Source organism: Emys orbicularis, chromosome 10, assembly GCF_028017835.1.
Source record: "Emys orbicularis isolate rEmyOrb1 chromosome 10, rEmyOrb1.hap1, whole genome shotgun sequence".
NCBI lineage: Eukaryota > Metazoa > Chordata > Testudines > Emydidae > Emys > Emys orbicularis.
The window spans coordinates 74,833,910-74,852,526 of NC_088692.1; positions in this window are offsets into that span (position 1 = coordinate 74,833,910).

An 18,617-nucleotide genomic window follows, 5' to 3' on the forward strand; every position below is an offset into this window, starting at 1 on the left:
TCAGTGAATAATAAATTTGCCAAAAAGGCAGTTTTGGGGCAACTGAAACGATTCACAAATTAGAGTTGAATTCAGCAAATAGTTTCAGCTGCATTAAAAAAAAAAGGAATTTTTTTGAAAAATTTTAAACTGTTTGTTTCAACATTTTCAAAAACAAGCCATTTTGACATTTCATTTAAAAACAAACGCATTTCAAAATGTCATTGCCAATTGACATTCATTTAGAAATGTCATTTTTCATTCAGTGCAGACAAAATGTCATTTTGTTTAGGTGAGAACAAAAGTTATTTTCAGTTTAAAATAAGCAATTTTTTCCTGATTTTTCAGCTTGGCCATTAACCAAATATTAATTTTTTACTCAGCTCTAGCTGTAGCATTAGCTTATGTTTACTCCCAACCTTCAGAACAAAATACACATGAAATATGTGGTTTTACAAACTGAATTTTTGTAGAATTTGTTCTGTAGGAAATTACAAGTTTTTGGCTTACTCTGATTCAAAACAAAAACATTTTGAAATGTCAGAATTTCCCATGGTACAAAAATTCTATTTTCTGACCAACTCTACTCCAATAGGTGTGAGCTGCTCCAGTAATCTCACTGGGTTAACAATGTTGACATTTGATTTGTAATTATTAGGTTTCAGAGTTAACTACATCACAGCTTATTATTTTAGCAGATGCAACCAGCTAATATGCTTATCTCACAATCTCAAATAGCATAACCATTTGCCCAAAGCTCCAGCTTCCATGGGACAACTTTGCAATACACTTATCTGTTACCATTACAAAAAAAAATTAACTCAATAAAAATTGAAAGAGCGGAGTTAGTGTAAAAAAACAAAAATAAAATCAAACTAAATACAGCCATTATTTAATGTATTGTGCAACTCATCTGCATTTACTAAGGGTCTTCCTTTTAAAATTTAATTTTAAAATTTAAATTAAGCTGCCATAGAATTTCCTGTCTAACACAAGATTGCCACAGAACTGCTACAGAATTTAGGTTCAGCTTGCTGCAGAGAACAGGGAACCCTGACTATATATAGCACTTCCCATTTCCAAGCTTTGGACCAGTCATCCAGTCTTTACACTTGTAATGCCCCAACTGAAATCAACAGGCAATTTCCCTGAATAAGGAATGTAGCAGTGAATCCTTAAAAAGCATATGGCAAAATGTTATCATCCAAGTCCCTTTTGTCCAGTCTGTTTTTTAAGAGTATATGAATATCTTTAAAAAGCTTTTGATGTATTCTGGTTGTTAGCTGTAATTATTTATGGGATTTTTATCTCGTTTCAGCTGTTTCTTTGGTTGTATGTTTTAATGTTTTCTGGTTTTAATGTTGTTGTTTGTGCAGTGACTGGAACAACAGGGCAGATAAGGATCATTAAAATAACATTTATTATTCTCTTATTTTGTTACTGTTATTTTTGGATGATATCTGGCCCTCTTTTATGCACTCTCTTTGAATAGAAATAAACAACACTGTTTTCCTGGGAAAGTTAGATCTTTTGTTTTAAAACAGCATTAACGGCCTGTTTGGTTCTTATAATGTTCCTGATCTTGAACATTAGTTTTTCAGTTTCCAAAGAGAGTATGCTACTTAGGACCATGTAATTAAAAGCAGCACATTACATATGGCACCTTATCAGAAAGGTCCATTTTCACAAGAAAAATGGTTTCTCTAAAAGAGTACACCCCAGCTTTCATTTGGCATAATTAAAACATAAATGCCATTGTTCTATTGTTCTTTAAATTACATTTATTAAACTGTATGCCACAGTGTGGGGGCCAATTTTCTTTAATGTCACAAGGAATAAATTTGATATAATTTTATTTAATATTTTAGTGGATGGTACAGAGGCCGAGGTTAGGCAAGCTTGTTGTAAATTAAAAATCTAAGTTGAACACAATGAATCAACCTGTTCTGGCAAGAATCATTCCTTCTGTGTTTTATATGCTTTTTTATCTTAATTACATTTCAAAATGCTGCTCTCTAATTCCAGGGGTTAGTTTCAGTTTTTAAATCCGTGCCCTACAACAACGCAGAGCAATAAAATGTGAATAATCCATTTGATCCCGTGGCTTTCATTCATCAAAAACAGGAGGTGTTCTTATGGAACTCATTGTCTATGTATAGTTTATGGGCAGGATCACTTTTGTACATAATTACACAGACAGCAGTATTCAGACTAGGGGCATTGGAAGTTAGTTTAATCATAAATGACAGACATACAGTGGGCCAGATTCTGCCACCATTACTCATTCTGAGTTGTAATTTACTCTGAGCTGACCCACTGAAATCAACTACTCAGGAAGTAAGATTCTACTCAACATGTATCAGAATCTGACCCACAGAATCTAGAGTGCATCATTAAATACTATTTCAAGAGTATTTGGTACTAGTCCTCACAGACAGGTCTCATAGCAGTTTACGTGAACTTCTACAGCTCATGTAACACAAAAAAATTCTATTAAAAATAAAATGCAAAGGGGTGTGATGTGCCAAATTATAGCATTGCTACCTGAGGAATGTCACTCACAGATTTCACACCACTGTATAAAAATCAAACAAACAAACAAACCTAGGCAAATGTATAGAGCCCAAGCCCCTTCTTCACGTGAAATCAATAAGACTGCTCATACAAGAAAGGGCTACAGGATCAGTCCCTTAGAATCAACAGAAGTTCTCAGAAAACCAAAGTGGGGTCTCTGTCCTCTAAATCATTATACCAAGGAATTGCATGATCCTTCCTACTCCAGAGGCATATCCTACTGCCGGTGCAGAGCCCACAACACCAGCTTACTTTGTGGATTTGTATATCAAAAGAGGGAGCAATGAAAGGACAGGGCATCAGACAGCCCGTTCCATTCTCTGTTTTTTGTTCATTTTTGCTGACAGCTCTTGCCTCAGGAATTCAACAGGCCAGAGTCCACTTTCTTGCATCACCATACCTGGGTGTTTGGAGATGACTGGCATAGAGAGGATGTAATCTTTTAATTATGCAAGTAGTCTGTACTCATGTGAGTAGTCCCATTCATTGTAATAGGATTATTTCTGAGAATAAGGATGACTCACTAGTAAAGGTTGCAGGATCAGACACATAATTTGCTTTTAGACTTCCATGGCAGGGCAGCATTTCTATAGCATAAGTCAGCCTGAGGCAGAACCTATCAATGGTTGCAGCCAACCAGAGACTGCATGACTTGAAAAGCGTTGTGTGCCTTTGACTGGAGAGTGCCCGTATGCTTTAAACCAGGGTTTCTCAAACAGGGGTTGCCGCTTGTGTAGGGAAAGCCCCTGGTGGGCCGGGCCAGTTTATTTACCTGCCCCGTCCGCAGGTCCGGCCGATCGCGGCTCCCACTGGCTGCGGATCGCTGCTCCGGGCCAATGGGAACTGCGCAGGCCGAGGGACTTACTGGCCGCTGCTTCCCGGAGCAGCGATCCACGGCCAGTGGGAGCCCCGATCGGCCGGACCTGCGGACGGGGCAGGTAAACAAACCTGCCCAGCCCACCAGGGGCTTTCCCTACACAAGCGGCAACCCCTGTTTGAGAAACCCTGCTTTAAACACTACCAGGTCATTGAATTAAAATATGCAGTGACGGAGTCCCAGGGGAAAATTTGCTGCCTACAAAAGTCAATGGCAAACTTCCACTGACTACAATGAGGTCAGGGTTTCACCCCGAGAGGGTCAGTGCATTTAGTGATGGGAAGATGAGGGCAGCTGCATGTCCACCTGCTATACCCCTACCTCTCAGCAGGTAGACCCAAGCTCTTGACAAGAATGAAAGATGATTTAAGTTGCAGTCTTGGACAAATTACCTTGAAACATCCAAATATATGGCAATGCATTCTGTGTATCTAGGCACAGAATAGACCGAAGAATGCAGAGAGTAGCAAACTGACATTAAATTGCCTGTGAAAAACATACTGATATGTTAGAACAGCAATAATAATAGGAAAATAATATTTTCATTCCTTGAAAATCCTGTTGCTCCTTCTTTTTCAGTTTCAGGCACTAACTTTTTCAACGCGGTGATTTTAAAGGACAAATGAATTATAAGTGTCTAACATACATAGGGCAATGCTCCAATTCATTCTGAAAACTGCCATTTTGGTTTCTATTCTGAAAGGAGGGATATGGTTTGCACTTCTTATAATAAATGCTTGGTGTGGTTCATGATAATACTATGTGGGGAAAAAAGGAAAGTCTGTATTTCCTGAATGGTGAGCAAGTGCTAAGACTTTCAGAATTATGATTTTGAAGCAAATCCTCCATAGGAGGAATAAGTATGAATTTAATGAAAATTAGAATTAGCATACTGAAATATAAATTAAAACACAGGGAATGACTAAATATTGTATAACCTACAGATATAAGTGCCAAAATAGAAAGGGGGGTTGAACCAAAAGAAATACCGACACTGCTTGACAAAGCCCTGGCTGGGATGATTTAGTTGGGGATTGGTCCTGCTTTGAGCAGGGGGTTGGACTAGATGACCTCCTGAGGTCCCTTCCAACCCTGATATTCTATGATTCTATGACTGCTACTACACTGTGTAAAATCTGTTCCTTCCTTGCTTAAATATAGTTTCATCTTACTTCCCATATCTTCAGCATTCCTATTTTGATAGGTGCTTAAATGGTCATGCAGTACTCTAGTCATCAGTGAAGTCCTATTATTTCAATGCATATTGAGGTCCTCCTATTGAAAATGAAATGAGGATGAACTAGGGGCCTGATCCTGAAACTATTACTTGCACGAGTAATTCTTAGTTTTGTGAATAATCCCATCAGCTTCAATGGGATTTCTCACATGAGTAGGGCCTGCAGAGTCAGCCCCTAGAGAGTTTTACCTTACACCGAGTGGGAGGGTGGGTGGTCAAGTGCTGGGGCACTAGAGATGGATTTGAGAGACCAACATTCTAGTCCTGGTTCTGCCACGGACCAGTCATGTGACCTGGGGCAGGTCACTTCACCTTCCGCCTCCCTTATATAGAATCATAGACCAGGGGTAGGCAACCTATGGCATGTGTGCCGAAGGCAGCACGCGAGCTGATTTTCAGTGGCACTCACACTGCCCGGGTCCTGGCCACCAGTCCGGGGGGCTCTGCTTTTTAATTTAATTTTAAATGAAGCATCTTAAGCATTTTAAAAACCTTATTTACTTTACATACAACAATAGTTTAGTTATATATTATAGACTTATAGAAAGAGACCTTCTAAAAACGTTCAAATGTATGACTGGCACGCAAAACCTTAAATTAGAGTGAATAAATGAAGACTCGGCACACCACTTCTGAAAGGTTGCCGACCCCTGTCATAGACTATCAGGGTTGGAAGGGACCTCAGGAGGTCATCTAGTCCAACCCCCTGCTCCATGCAGGACCAACCCCCTACCATCTTTGTCTTGTCTATTTAGAGCTTACACTTCAGGGAAGGGGACTCTCTCAGATATATATATATATATATATATACACACACACACTAAATGAATGATACTCATTTTCTTTTGAAGCCTGTTCGATTTATGACTAAAGAGTGGGCTTCTTATAGGCCTTAAGTTATCAGAAAAAAATGCAGCATGCTGTATAGCATAAGATACAGATTGATTAGTAATAATTATAGAATATTTGACATCTTTCACCCAGAGAGATCCCAAAGTGTACATCTGAAAATGTATATAGATACTATGAAGAAGGATTTCTTCATTCATCAGTGAAATGCAACACCCTCTAGTGTGAAATAGTTACTGATGTAGGTAGTTTGAAATGAAAAAAAGCAATAATTGCATGACTTATCAGGAACATACTTAGGCCCATATTACACAATCTATCAATGCAACTCTCACTGAAATCAAAGGCAAGTTGTGTCCATGGACTGAGGGCAGTATTTGATACTACTTGTATATGATAGAGACTTTCAAGGACAGACTGTTAAACTTGGGTCTTGGAAAGAGCCCCAAAACAGGTCAGACAACTGAATATATTTCAGGGACAAATTTTCTATAAAGGATCTGAGCATCAATTTGGAGATCAATCCTATGGGGCAAATTCAGCTCTGGTGAAAAGCAGGTGCAAATCATTAAAGTTACACCACAGCTAAATTTGATGGTGTTGATAGAGTTTATTTAATTTAAAATGTATTGCAGTGAAATGTGAAAGAAAAAACCTCCAAACAATCAGCATCTAGAGTACAATTAAATCTTGAGCTTTGGCTTTGTCATCCATATCCCACACACTTACAGTGGATAAATAATGAAGTTTGTTATGAAGAATTTTGTAAGCCAGAGCTCCCCAAGTATGAGGAATGCAAAGACAGTGGAAACGTTATATTATTGTATTTGGCAAAAATAGAACATATCTGCTTAGACAAGAATTTGGCTTGGATGTAGGGATATTTGTTGACTTTGTACTGCTCTTTGTGGAATTATATCTGATCAGAATTTCCAGAAATGCCATTTAAAAAAAAAAACTAATAAACTCAGTGGGTTATGAAATAATGCTGGATGGCAGAAGCAAAACACAAAGATAAAATATATATCTTATTTATTTTATTAGACCAGGTACGATTCAGATGTTACTGTAGGGTTACATGTTTGGAGACAAGAAAACAATGAAAGAAGACACAGAGACATTGTTTTCCTTTCCTGGGGGTTATTAGAGAGGTTGGGATAAGTAAAATGAGAGTCTGGATTATGAAAATGCTGCAAGCAGCTGGAATTGATTTCTCTCACTATGGGTCACATTTTTAAGGGGTATCAATAGCAGTACAAAATACATTTAGGGTTTGTTATTCATACAGTGCTGGCAGTAAGAGCTAGGTCTGGTAAAAAGACATTTTCAAAGAATTACTGGAGATCAACAAATATATATAGCTGTTTTAGCCTCAGCAATAGCTGGATACTAAAAGTTATGGGCCAAAACTGGAAGCTTTTATAAATCCTCCCCATATTTTGTAAGAATTGGGGTTCCAGGTACGATCAATGATATTTTGCAAAATCAAAACCATAGGCTACCTCTGTTGAATCCTCTGACAGTGGAGAGTGTATCATCCCTATTGAATAAACTTCATTTCCTAGGTGGGTAGGGCATCTTAAATACCATCTGGTGGGGCGGAGGTGTGAAATTCACTGTACCCGATCAATCTATTTAACTATCTATCAGTCCATCCAACCAGGTACTTCTATAGCCCGCATCACTTTATGATCTGAATATTTCTAAGATTATTTAAATATCACTGATAGTGAAAACATGGCAAACTACGTATTTTACTCACATACTTATTTGAATACTTGTGGCACCTTAGAGACTAACAAATTTATTAGAGCATAAGCTTTCGTGGGCTACAACCCACTTCTTCGGATGCATATAGAGTGAAACATATATTGAGGAGATATATATACACACATACAGAGAGCATGAACAGGCCCACCTGTTCATGCTCTCTGTATGTGTGTATATATATCTCCTCAATATATGTTTCACTCTATATGCATCCGAAGAAGTGGGTTGTAGCCCACGAAAGCTTATGCTCTAATAAATTTGTTAGTCTCTAAGGTGCCACAAGTACTCCTGTTCTTTTTGCGGATACAGACTAACACGGCTGCTACTCTGAAACCTATACTTATTTGACTGGCCGTGGGCTGGATGTAACTCCCAAGGGAGTCAATGCAAAGACTCCCTTTGACTTCAGTGAGTTGAGCCTTTGTTGAAAATGTTGAATGTGTTTATTTTTAGTTGCTTGTTTCCTCGGGAGATAGTTTCTTTTGTGGTGGGCTCAAACTATTCATTAGGTTTGAAAACCAAAACCTATGCACAGTTCTGTGACATGGAGAATAAACAGAAGGAGAAAAACCAAGAGAAATCATGAGACGGGTCAAAAACCAAGACAACAGGAAACTTAAAAGTCACAAATGAAGGAGCATGGATTAACTTTATCAGAACAAATCACAGTGCTCTTAAGATCTCACCCCTTTCAACTGGTTTACACTAGTGCTGCAAAACCAGTATTAATTCTGTGGTCTGGCTGGTATGATCCATACACAGCCCCTCCATCCTCTATGCAGATTATCTTTTCCCTGGAGCAGACATTTCCAAGGTACAGTGGTATTTAGGACTATGGCTGGGTCAGGGCATTAAAGCACTAAAACAAAGATTGTGATCCAGTCTCCAGTCCCTACCCACACACTGAACATATGTAGAGGGCTTTCAGAGCAGCCCCTCAGGGGGTATTGTGCAGTGCCAAGATCACTAATTTCATCTTTCAAATCCCCCTTGAAGACTCACTTCTTCCAAGAAGTCCACAAATCACTGCCAGTAAGGATGTCATCATTACTTGGAATTGGAATCAGAGCTCTAAGAGCTAACCTTCCTCTGGGTCTCTCAGTGCAGTCACAGTGTCTGATCTGTGCTGTCTGTTTAGATTGTAAACTCCTTCGGGCAGGGATTGGGTTTTCCTCTGTTCTGCACAGGGCTAAGAATGTTGCTGGCACTTAAAGAATCAGAGAACTGCATCAGTGATGTTAAACTTGAAGTGGAAAAAGGGTATATATCATTTTGAAATTTACCATTGCGGGTGGGGGGGGGGGAGAAGAGGCTCTGCTGGAATTTTTAAACCTCTGTTGCATCCATTTGCCAACATGTCTGATACACAAATCTATAAATTACACTGGTGCTTAGAGGTATGTTTAATATATACCCATACACAGTGCATAATCAGACAGTTTCCTGTATTATAATGGGGGGGGGGGGAAGTTACTGATTGTCATGTTGCGTGATACTCAAAGTTAAAATGAATTTGAGAATGGATTTGGAAGGCTGGAACGTGAGTTGATACAGATTAGGGCTGAGAGTATGCCCACAGTACAGTAAGCACACATTCATTTTGATGAGGAGAGTGGGAAAGGATTCAACTACAAGATAAGAGTCTAATAGCTAATGCTCGGCAAACTGAATTACAATAAACGTCCCTTGGGAGAACTCAAGGCATCCATGCAAATGTCATTTTTATTCCAATGTTCTCCAAATATTCCATTTGGGGTGATGACCTTTTGCCACGTGTTAAACTAGAGAACCATATTTAGAGCATATTGTTCCACCTATACAGAATCCAATGCTAAAGTGTCTTTTGAATTACCTCTGTTCTGCATCAGGCTACACCTTATGCACTGAGGAGGGTGTTTCCTTTCAGAAAACTTTACATTTTCCTGAAAATGGGTTAGAAATGCAAAACTCCAAAAGCAATAATTGACTGCTCAACTCAGTCCCATTTGATAAGGTTATTATTATTATTAACATTTATATAGCACTGAGAGGCCAACTAGCTGGCGCACCGTGCTGGGCACTGTACAAATGGTCCCTGTCCCGAAGACCTTACAACGCAAAAGACAAGACATAACAGACAGATGAGACAAACAAGGGGAACAGGGTGGGAAGTGGGGTAGCAAAAATAATAGGACAAGTGCAATTCTTAGTTAATCAGGAGAGTAGGTTCCAAAATGCTTATTTATAAAAGGGTTTTGCTGCTTCAAAGATATATGCATCACTCCAAACCTAAACCGTCACCCTACATACTATGTGCCTGTACTTACTGCTAGTGTCTCAGTAAGATGAAGTCTTAACTAGAAAATTGTATCACATTTGAACATGATTATGAAGAGCTGAGATAGCTGACATGATGGTAACTGCAACTGACCAAGCAGCGTGGTGTGGCTGTCCGTCGTATCAGATTATGACTGTTCTTCCTTGGGGTAAGAGAAGGCAAGCTCTGATCCCCTAACTTCTTGAATAATGAATAGGAAACTGATGGGATCCTCTGTCCCTTATGCTGGACTAGCCATTGACTTCAGCAGGAGCAGGCCCAGGCCTCTTAGATGGTAAGCTCACGGAGGCAGGGCCAGGTTCCCCCCCATGTTTTTAGAACACTGAGCAGTGTTAAATAAATGACAACATTAACACCACGTTTTGCTTTCCATGAAAGGCAGTTTTGGGTTATAGTACGAATGAGATCTTAAATAGCTGCATTTATTAACGGTTACATGATGACATGTCTGAAGCCTAGTGGGAACTTATGTGTGTGTTTTCCATCTGTGGCAAGGCTTTTAAAGTGATTTTTAAAAAACGACTTTCTTTGACAGATGAATCCTCATGAGTAAAAATTAATAAAGTTTAGTTCAATGCTGGACCAGTCTTGATCACTTGGGAATATAACAACATAAACAACTAGTCATCCTAAAATGTTATTCTTCTCCAGGGAATGGAGCTTTTTGTTTGTTGTAATGAAGTGTTATAATTGAACTCAGCTTTGCTGGTGTGTAACTTTTCTAGAGATGAGAAATCAAAATTTATTATGAGGCTTAGTATTTGAGAAATCTTCATACCATGTAGCAAATGACTTTGACAACCCAAGATTCTTCTCTTTGGAAAATATACATTCTGTTACTCTTTTCAATCCCTTCTCTTCCTTAAAAGTCCATTCAATGATTTTCATTAACAAAATGTATTGGGCATATGGATTTTTTTTTGCAGTTGTAATGTGATGAGTTCTCTACCTATATGTACTGGCGCTTCTGATCTTTGCCTATTACGTGATGATTTCCTGGGGAGCAATGGATATGTTGGCAGAAATGTTTAGTCATGGTGGATGCCTTAAGTTGATGTACTTTATCTCTAGGCAGGAGTGATCTTATTAAGATCTAGCAATGGAAATGTGTCTTGACATTTTCCTACATCTATAAAATCAGTATCTGTGAAATCCTGATGGGCAATAAACTGGGCAGTCTCCTGTAGGACTGCGTTGTCTATGTTTTTCTCCCTCTGTCACCTGTTATGTTTAAGTGATTTTGACGTTTATAAGTGACAAGCTATTTGCACTGGGTAAATCCAGGCATAGGTCGGTATCTGTGCCAGCGCACCTCAGTCTAGTTCTATCGGAGACAGTCAATCATGCCACATTGTGCATTGATTTCACGGCACAAACAAATAGGGACCCAAAAGAAACCAAAAAACACCCTATTCACAATTTGATCCTAGGGCTAATGATGTTTGTGAAGTGCTCAGATACCAAGGAAATTGGAGCAATTTAAGTACCTAGACAGATAGAGGCTTGTAGAGATAACAGGTTCTGGGCTAGATCAGGGCATCACCTACTCTCCTTTGATATCTACTGGAAATCTTGGAGGACAATCTTTGTAAATGATTGATATCTAAAGGAATTCTTTTAATTATGGTTAGGGCTCCATGTCGGTCATGGAAGTCACAGATTCTGTGACTTTCCCCAACCTCCGTGACTTCTGGAGGGCCCAGTGTGGCTGACCCCAGAGCTGCTCAAGCAGTTGGCTCAGGGGTCAGCTGCTCAGGTGGTCCCCAGCTGGCCAACTGGAGCAGCCGCAGTCAACAGCCCCTGGCAGCTGGGGCAGCTGGCCCTGGGTGCCCCCTTCCAGCAGCAGCCCCCCCCCCCCACGCCCCCACCCCAAGATTTAATCATTGGTATTTTTAGTAAAGGTTATGGACAGGTCACGGGCCGTGAATTTTTGTTTATTGCCCGTGACCTGTCCATGACTTTTACTAAAAATACCTGTGGCTAAATTGTAGACATAATTATGGTATATATATAAATTTTATTTAAAGCTAATGTTAAAAAAAGTATGTAATACATAGGTTGAGAAAAGAGTATCTGTACATCTGGGTATAGTGCTTAGATTACCCACTAATACAGAGTTTTTAAAAGTCATAAAAGATATATGTAGTGCATAATCAGCAATAAATTTATTCACCTTAATTTGGGTTAACAATACAGTTTAGATATTAGAATCCAAATACTCAGGTACATCACTCATGAAAAGCTATACAGGGAGTTGGTTGTAGAAAGCAAATATAGCAATGAGAGTAGATTGTCCCTCAGTAATTGAGCATTTAGGGTAGATTGTATTTTCCAAATGGACAATCCATGAGGAAAGTATTTTAGTTACTTTCCCGACAGCGCTTCTCATCGGCACTCCAACTCATCCCTCCTGGTATTGCCAATGTCCAGTGATGTGTTGTATGTAGATGTCCCTCGACCACCTGATGGCGTCCGACACCATGAGTTGCCGCATCAGCCAAGGGTAGCGCTGATCAATTCCGCATTCTCTCACTCGCTTGTTACCATATTGCAATACCACTTAGTGCCAGCTTGCATAGGAAGAAGACACCCGTGAAGTAACAAATGTTGTGGAGTCCAATCCAAAGCCCAAGGCTTATTGGCTCAAAGCAGAGGTGAAAGTAAGCCGGCACGGTCCGGTACGGCGTACTGGCAAGAGCCAGTACGCCGTGCCGGACTGGACCGGCTTCTGCGGTGGTGATTTAAAGGGCCCAGGGCTCCAGCCACTGCGGGGAGCCCCGGGCCCTTTAAATCCCCGCTGGAGCTCCGGCAGCCGGGCTCCCGCGGTGATTTAAAGGGCCCGGATCGCCGCAGTGGCCGGAGCCCCAGGCCCTTTAATTCGCCCCAGGGCTCCCAGCTGCCTCTGCAGCTGGTAGCTCCCGGGTGATTTAAAGGCCCCGCCTCTTCCGGTTGAGGCCACACCCCCACTCAGGACTCTGGCGTACCGGTAAATCCTTTAAGTTACTTTCACCCCTGGCTCAAAGTAAGGATCAGTTCCCTAGTTCAAATTCAAGTCCACTGGAACTAGAACCTCCCCCATAGTCTAGAATGACTAGAAGATCATTGTACTTATTTTTTCTCTCTTCCTCTAAATCCCAGACTGAATGCACATGTGGTGCCTGCCCAGGTAATTATCTCAAGGAGGATCATGAGACATCAGTCCTCATTTTCATTTGCACTAGGGCTCCTTTACACCAGTCTAGCGGCTGTGTAAATAGATTTTAGTGCAAATAAGATTCAGACCCTCTTTCACCAAGTATTCCCAGCCTATCTAGTTTCCTTCATGCCGAACTAAACTAAACTAAAATGAGAATAAATAAAAGCCCACCTGTTATCTTATTTATAGCCACTTTACACCATCCCTTGCTCCAAAGGACATAGCTACCCTCTTTATACAACAGGAAAGGCTGAAAGGAACGTATCCTTTAAAGCTATTTTTCCTTCATTATCTGGATTACAAACAGTGCATCTGCCTCCTATACAGAAACCCAGGAACATCCAGGGAAGGAAGGCTCCACAATAAACCCTCCCATCTGGCATGATGACCCAATTCACATTCCAGGCCCATAGTTCTCATCTTGGTTTTCCCCAGTCATAAAATGTCTTGTGATGCTGAGTAACAAACATAATCTGGAGGTTATACACAGATGAGCCGGTTTAAAACCGCTATCCCTCATTCCAAGAGTTACACGTACCACAAGTTATGCACTGTTACTTGAGTGGTGTTCCAAGGAACACAGTGGCATGTTTTGAAGCAAGCATGTTTTTAAACCATGCACACCCATTAGCCACTTTTTTTATGATCCTTCCTGGGACGGGGTCAAATCCAGATCTTAATAAATTCTGGCTAATTTGTTCTGTTTCCTTATCTGATCTTGTTTCCCAGCCATCTTGAAACAAAACTTTCTAGCTACTTATTTAACTTGCAGTATTAAAACCCTAATCACATCTAGCCAGTAACTCCGTGATGTATTCTGACATCAGCTGATAAATAACAGCCAGACCTCCTAACGGGTAGAAACAGAAGTCAACAAGCTTTGATCTCCTCTGAGAGCACATTAGAAATAAAGGAAAGATCTTCCTTTCTTCTCCACTTCGAACTAGACCTTTGTGCAATTGCCAGAGCCCAAACCTTCCAGAAAATGACTGTCTTCCTCTTGAGCGTGACAATGCTACTGCTAAATTGACTACATGGGTTGTTGCATAGCAACAAGAGGCATTTCCTCCCTTGAGAACTGAATTTGACTTTTGTGCATTGCTCTCTGCCCCAGCCATTTTGGAATGATAAAGACCAGAATCAAACCAGTTGTCTCCTGTAGCAACACTGAACCATCAAGATAAGCCTACCAGGGTTATTTTTAAGTACCTGATAGCAGATTTTCCAAGGCATCCTTAGCACAAAACTACTATCACAACCATCGGCTACAGTATCAGTCTTGGCAGAGAACGAACGGGGCATGAAAGCTGAACTCCCTACTCATACGTAGAGGTGGGTGGTTGGTTTCAGAGGGGTAGCCGTGTAAGTCTGTATCAGCAAAAACAACGAGGAGTCTTTGTGGCACCTTAGAGACTAACAAATTTATTTGAGCATAAGCTTTCAGATGCATAGAATGGAAACTACAGTAGGCAGGTATAAATATACAGCACATGAAAAGATGGGAGTTGCCTTACCAAGTGGGGGGTCAGTGCTAACGAGGCCAATTCAATTAGGGTGGATGTGGCCCATTTCCAACAGTTGACAAGAAGGGGTGAATATCAGAGGGAAATATTTTTTTTGCCAGCAATGCCCCTCTGCCATCCATGTACATTGGCCAAACTGGACAGTCTACGCAAAAGAATAAATGGACACAAATCAGACATCAAGAACTGTAACATTCAAAAACCAGTAGGAGAGCACTTCAATCTCCCTGGATACTCAATAACAGACTTAAAAGTGGCCTTTCTTCAACAAAAAAACTTCAAAACCAGACTTCAACGAGAAACTACAGAACTGGAATTAATTTGCAAACTTGACACCATCAAATTAGACCTGAATAAAGACTGGAAGTGGCTGGGTCACTATAAAAAATAATTTTCACTCTGTTGATACTCACACTTTCTTGTCAACTGTTGGGAATGGGACTCATCCACCATGATTGAATTGACTTCGTTAGCACTACAAAAAGCAGGGCCGCCCGGGGGGGGGGGGGGGGAGGGCAAGTGGGGCAATTTGCCCCAGGCCCTGGGCCCCACAGGGGCCCCCATGAGAATATAGTATTCTATCATATTGCAACTTTTTTTTATGGAAGGGGCCCCCAAAATTGCTTTGCCCCAGGCCCCCTGAATCCTCTGGGCATCCCTGACAAAAAGTAATTTCCCCTCTGTTGTCCTTTGTATCCAGGTTCAAGAACTCAGAAAGTCATGTAGCCTGTAATCAAAGGAAAGGCCTAATGCTCCTGGTCTATCATAACTTGGCTTAGGGCTGGTGGGGACCTGAATCACCCGACTCAGTCAACCCACGCCTACGTCAGCTGTTACAGTATCATTCCAGTACAACACTCACTTAAAAAAAAAAAAAAAAAAAGCCATCAACACTTTGATCCACCCATGCACTCCCCCGTCCATTCCGATGGTTTTAATTTGTTTTGCTTTCCCCTTGTAGTCAGACACAGTGTTTTGAAGCACACAGATGTTATTTTAATCAGAAAACAAAAAATGCAGATGGCAATTCACATCAGTTTCTTGGCCCAGACTTGAATCTTTGGTCTGCAGCCAACGGTTCCCCGAGTAATTCCTCTTCAGGATTGGGTTTTCAGACTGCTAACTGTTGCATTTTGCACACATGCAAATCTGATCACACACAAAGGGGAGAATACTTCATTACTGTAGTAGGCTTCCCTTTGGGACACAGTGACAGACAGATATTTTAGGAATTAGGAGCCTTTCATAAAACACACACTAAAGAATTCCTTTTCCAACACCGGTTTTCTAAAGGGCTAGGAGAAGAACGGACTGCAGCCCCAGTTGAAAGTTATAGTCAAACAGGAGTACTTTCATATTTCATGGCTGGAGTCACTTATAGCCCTGTCCTGCTTCCCTGACATCCAGGTTAAAATTCAAAAAACTTTTGTTGCAGTTTGCAAATACAAATGAGCTGGAATGTATATTGCAAGAGATCTTCAACTAAATCACCATGGACAATGTTGCTCCTTAGGGACTCTGGTAATTCCCTACCTGGCAATGCTGCACTCAGTCAAGTGTTTAATCTGTAATACAATAAATATCACATTTTGGGACAGATCAATAATTTATTTTTCACTGTCCCGGTCATGAATATTTTGGGGGAGGGGGAATTTGTCCTTTTAAGCTTAAAACATCTTTTAAAAAAAGACTGAATAAAAACTGCTTCTTCTGCCCCGTTTCCCCAGTATGTACACTACCCAGTTATTCAGGGATTTGTTTTATTTCCTGGGCAAAATGTACCATTTTTAATGCAATACAACCTGATGTGTTAACATAATGGGGCATGATATGTCATTGAGCTGAGGCAGGAGCCCAGAAAATTAAGGAAAAGGGGTCTGCTGAAATCTGTAGTCCCCCCTGCCCTTAATAGGCTTAGATCCCTACTTGTTAAAATACCTGCATATCTACCTCTGGATAATGTCACTGCCTGCCATAGGCACATGCATATCCAGAGGGTCACATCACACCCCACTTCTTTGAGACTATCCAGCATTCCACCAAAGTCCACTCTCACCTAACTCTTGGCCCGGGGATGTGGAGGGGAAGCGGGCTGCAGGGACATGGATGTGATGCAAAGAAGTGGCTGGGGGAGCTGGAATGGAATCTGAACATCTTTGCAAATAGTCCTGAAAGACCTGGCATTGGCTTTTAGTAATGGGTTATTTTCACCACCAAAACCCAAAGATACCCCCAGCCAGGATATCAGTATCTCATTGAGATTAGACCATCTGGTCAACTGTTTTGCTTGTCTAACCTCCAGTGGAGCATACCAGTTTGGGTACTGTGTTCACCTAGGTGTGTTTGAGGGTTTTGAGTGTGGATTAGAGGAAGGGTTGGGCAAAGGCATAACAGCATAACCTGCAGCGAGCCAGCACTGTAGGTATACCCTCTCGCAGGATGATGGCCCCTTTAGGAGGGAGCAGGGGCCAGCACACCTGGACTGATTCCTTACTGCATGGTCTTAAGGGGAGATGCCTGGGCCTTATAAAAGCAGGAATCAGGCAAAGGGCAGACAGCTGTTTCCTGTGGACCCCTCTCTCTGCCCAGAGAAATAAGGGAAAGGATTATCTAAGGAGCTGCTGAAAGAGTCCTGAAGGAACTAGCTAGAAGAGCTGCCATGAGCAGGATTTACTCAGATCTCCTACAAGGACCTCGACCAGGGAAGGTCTTTGAGCCTGAAAACCAGGGAGAATAGGCTCCAGGGGAATAGAAAAGACTCAAGCCAGGAAGGGCTGAGAGTGGAGTCTGCCAAGGCAGAGAAGAGTTGCAGGGATGAGACTGTGACGGGGAGACTGAGCATTGTGATGTGTTTTGGGTCAATAAGAGAGAGACTGGGACAAGGGACATGATTAGACAAAATCAAAGCCTGCGTGGAGTTTAAAGGAGCCTCATGAAAGGGGAGATACAGGCTGGGCTGCTGCAGAACCACACCTGGCCAACAGGGGCCACTACAGGGTAGCGTGTCCACCTATACATACCATAATATTGAATGCTTCTTCTGACAGAACTGTGCCCTCTTCTGTGTGTTTTATAGCATCAAGCCCCCTGCATGCTTAACACATAACTATTAAATAAACTTAAGATTCAGGTAAGGGCCCAGTGTTGATACTTCTCTGTATACAGCTCAAAAGATAAACATCACAGAGAAGTGTCACATACGCCATCCCACCATTTGAGTGCAGAAAAAAATAGTCCCCCATCCCACACTAGGGTAGTGTCACATCATCATCATTTTATAAAGACCCAATAACAGTGACAAATATACCATATGCAGAATTTCCCCGTCTAAAATGCTTGAGTGTGCAAATTAGTATACTGGGGTGGTTCTGATGTAGAAGATGATGACTCGATCTTTAGTATTTACATAGGTGAGAATGCAAAGAATTGTAAACAATATTTTAAAAGTCTCAAAGCGTTTGAGAAGGATGCAAAGCTACATTCCAGGTACAGTGCCACAAAAATCCCAGAAGGACAGAAAAAAGCGTAAGTGCCACTGATTGACATACTGTGACGCTACCTTACAGACAGACTGTGCTGCTGCTAAATGCCTGTCCTTGGCTGCCCTTTAAGGATTCAGTTAATAGGCCTGTAAAGTTTATTAATCCTCTTGGTTTTGGTGGGTGGGTTTTTCGGGTGCTAACTGAATGGATGCTCACCTCCGGGAATTCTCTGACAGCAATGAGACGGTTAAAACCGAGACTCGACAATTTACAGTCATTACTGTTTTTGAAGGGGTCTTAGTGCTACAGTCACTTCTTGAGCAACTCTCCAACATCCACAGAACTCTGAATAATGATTGGAAATAATAAGGGATTCCTTTTAACAGGTTTATTCTTAAACTATCACTGCTATTAAATATTGGGACAGCTAAGTGGACAAAGCATCCCACTTTCACCACAAGGACTACAATTTGTGGTCACAAAATTACCACAAGCAGTTAGGGACAATTAGCTCGAGCAGGTCACAAGAGGCCCTGCTAATGAGCAGAGCAGAGATGAAATGAGTTCTTTATCCCTAAGGGGTTCCCTCAAAGCTCAGAGTTGAAGTTGCTGGCAGAACAATGCAAGGAAAAATGCTACAGAGTCCACAATTTTTGCTGCAGTTAGCTAGGGAGATGAACAGTTGCACTGCCCTCATGATGCTCCCCAAACATTTCATAGCCACATTTTTCTCACTGGAAGGAAATCAAGACTGCCTTAAGGACAGGCTTTTTGATGCTAGCACCTGTTCGCTTCTCCAGCTTATTAATTATT